Source organism: Anolis carolinensis, chromosome 5 (genome assembly GCF_035594765.1).
Source record: "Anolis carolinensis isolate JA03-04 chromosome 5, rAnoCar3.1.pri, whole genome shotgun sequence".
Taxonomy (NCBI): domain Eukaryota; kingdom Metazoa; phylum Chordata; class Lepidosauria; order Squamata; family Dactyloidae; genus Anolis; species Anolis carolinensis.
The window spans coordinates 80,824,368-80,827,573 of record NC_085845.1 but is presented as its reverse complement, the minus strand read 5'-3'; the positions used below and the strand labels follow the sequence as shown (position 1 = coordinate 80,827,573).

At 42.2% G+C, this 3,206-nt stretch overlaps 1 long non-coding RNA gene across 1 annotated transcript; it reads left to right on the top strand.

Annotated features, from left to right (window-relative positions):
• Positions 1-804: 804 nt before the first annotated feature.
• LOC134299786 (uncharacterized) lies at positions 805-2,320 on the top strand. Its single transcript, XR_010007044.1, has 2 exons — positions 805-931; positions 1,364-2,320. It is a non-coding gene; the product is annotated as an uncharacterized LOC134299786 (long non-coding RNA).
• Positions 2,321-3,206: the final 886 nt, after the last annotated feature.

Sequence of the window (3,206 nt, the reverse complement as noted above, 5' to 3'; positions counted from 1 at the left end):
TGGTTGATAAAGACTTAAAATAGTGTATAACTACTAAAAGAATGAATAAATATTAAAATATAGTGTCCCTACTTTGAGGATTTTCACTTATTGCGGGTGGTCCTGGAATCTAACCCCTGCAATAAGTGAGGGAACACTGTATAAAAGTTTCCTTGTGTAGAGGTGATTTTTTTTTTACTGTCAAGTAAAAAGCTGTTTCGATCTTTTGCACTTTTATGCCACTTTGATTATTTAGAGCAGTTCACAACAATCTAAATAAAACATGAATATAGCTATTCTGTTTCTCCAGCAAAGCAAGGGGTTGGACTGGATGTCTCAGTTGTCTCTTCCAACTCTATTATTCTATGATTCTAGTGATGCCATCATTCAGGCCAAAATTTGGCAGCTATGCAGATTCCTCTTCAGTTTTGCTACAGAATCCACCGGCTCCCATCCCACGATGTACAACTACTTCCACTGGTACTTTGTAGCAAAACTATATTATCCACGTTGTCTTTTTTGAACTGGTTTATATGGGTCTACACTGCCAAATAATCCAAAGCAGAAAATCTTGATTTTATATGACAGTGTAGACTGTTGAGTTGCTTTCAATTTTTGGGGAAAAAAAAATTGGTCCACTGTTCGAGTTGCTGTCCAATGGTAAGCAAAGACAACTTTGAAATATCTGGGGGAACAGAAGCTAATGACTCCTGCAAACGCCGCCCCGTCCAGAGTGGAATCTGTCTTTATATCTTGATATTAAGTTTTTGAGTTATGAACAAACATTCTAAACAGTTTCAGAACTCTCAAAAGCGGTTTCCATGGCACCCCATTCAAAGATCATCGCAGCTGGTCTGTTGATCAGGTGCTTCTTTGAAGGATCGCAAGCAAGCCTGCTTCAGGTTTTGTTTCCCAAAGAGCCCAAACCATTTTCCGGTTTTCTGCTGGAGAGGTCAGTCACCAGCCATATTCGAGTCTTGTGTTTCAGGTTAGAAACCTACCTAAAAGAGCCATTTTTTGTTGATATCACCTGGTTGAATCCCATCCCCATAGGTTGGGTCCCTATTCCCTGACCTGCCTTGTGACTGACCAGGAGCACTTCTGTGATGTCTGGATCACACCTCACTTTCTTTGCATCTCATCCTGCCAATGTCAAAGTGTCAACAGGAAGAGTTAATCTTGACATGTGTGGCAGCAGGTTATCCATTTCTGTGGGTCAAGTAACACATGGGGCCACTGGTCATAGAAATGGGCTTTTTCAAACCAGGAGAAAGGTTTACCTATGTATCACAATTTTTCCAAAACAGAGGGCAGGTTCCCATGTGAGATAATGTGCGTGTCCATAACTCCATAAATACAGGTTGCCTTGTTTCTTTATCTGCAGATTGATCAACATGGAGAAGTGGCTCAGAAGGGGGTTATGCTCGGCTGAAGATAACTTCCCAGGTGCCGCTCGGCTCCTTCAACTGGCGTACATACGTTTATGTGGCCTACTCCTTGCCGTGATCGGGTGGGTCCTGTGCCTTACGGCAACAGGAGCTGACGAATGGAGAGTGTGGCACTCAAAGGATGTGCCTGGCACCAGCCCTGCCAAGATCTGGGTCGGAATCTGGAAAGTTTGTTTTGTAGATAATCCTCCTGAAGGCGAGCCCACGAGGCAATGCCAGGAATTCCTGGAGCAACATCAGTCCCTGCCAACAGAAATTCTCATCGCTCAGGACCTGATGCCTTTCGCGAGTGTTGTCCTGTCTTTAGCTATCGCGTGTATTTCTTTTGCCTTGTGGAACATTTTCCACAATGTAAGACCGGAAAAGGTTTTTCTTGCTTTTTTCAGGGTTGGGGGAGCTTTAACTTTATTGTCTGCTTTCATCACTCTTATTCCAGTTTTGTGGAATATGTATTCCGTAGTGTCAAATGAAAGGATTGTGTTCCCCAGTGATTTTAGCTTGCCTGCTCTTCCAAATGAACAGACAGTTGGCTTCCCTATATATGTGGGGGTTTTTGCTTCGGGATTCCAGGTGACAACTTCAATATTTATTTTCAGTGAGAAATTCTGGATTAGGTCCCATAGAGTCCATCCTGTGATTAAGGTCACTCTGAAGACATTAACCAGTAGAAATGGCCCTGAATCCTGTCCCTGTTGTGGATCATGTATATCGCTTGATAAACTGATATTTGAAGAACAACTTTTTATTGTTTAAAGGGGAGTAGATATTTTAAAACAGGGCTGTTTTATTGTGTGCACATTCCAAAAATGACATTGAACTGTTTCTGTTTTTACTTTGTGTTAAAATATGTTTAAATGTAGAATTATTTGTTTTTAACTAAATAAATAAAATTAACTGTGACTTTGCTTTGTTTTTTTTCTCCAAGTGAGTTTAAGAGAGATAAGTAAGAGTCCCAAACCGTGGTCAAGTGCTTATGCTTTAGACTCCTCTTTGCAAGGAACTAATATTATGTATTACCTTTTATGCTCGCCATATCACAAAACCCTTGCTCCTTTATTGGAAAAGGAACTGGAAAAGATGATGGGAACACTCTAGGATGGGGTTACTCAAGCAATTTCAAACAACACAGGACAAACCTATGGGATTTTCCCTGTAAAATCTGAGAAAGTAAAGGTTGAGAATGTATCTTCTACATTGCCATATCATCCAGATTATCAAAGCAGATAATTCTCATGATCTTCTTTGAACTGGATTATATGTGTCTACACTGCCATATAATCCAATGCAGATAATCCAGATTTTATGTGGCAGTGTAGATGGGGCTTGGCTTCGCTTGGCTTAGCCCCAAGCCAACCTTAAAAACTGTGGCATAGACACTGAGAACTGGGAAGCCCTGGCCCTTGAACACTCTAATTGGAGGTCAGCTGTGACCAGCAGTGCTGCGGAGTTTGAAGAGGCACGAACGGAGGGCTTAAGGGAGAAACGTGCCAAGAGGAAGGCCCATCAAGCCAACCCTGATCGAGACTGCCTTCCACCTGGAAACCGATGTCCTCACTGCAGGAGAAAATGCAGATCAAGAATAGGTCTCTTCAGCCATCTACGGATCCATCCCCAAGATAACAGAAATGGAGGACCATCATCCTCGAACTATGAGGGATCGCCTAAGTAAGTAAGTGGATGGGGCCTTAGACTTGGCTCTCATCCTGACAGCAATGGTTCTTGAACTGAGATGGATCTGTCCTGTGGCAATCTATTCTGCAGGAACTCTACGCTTAGAAA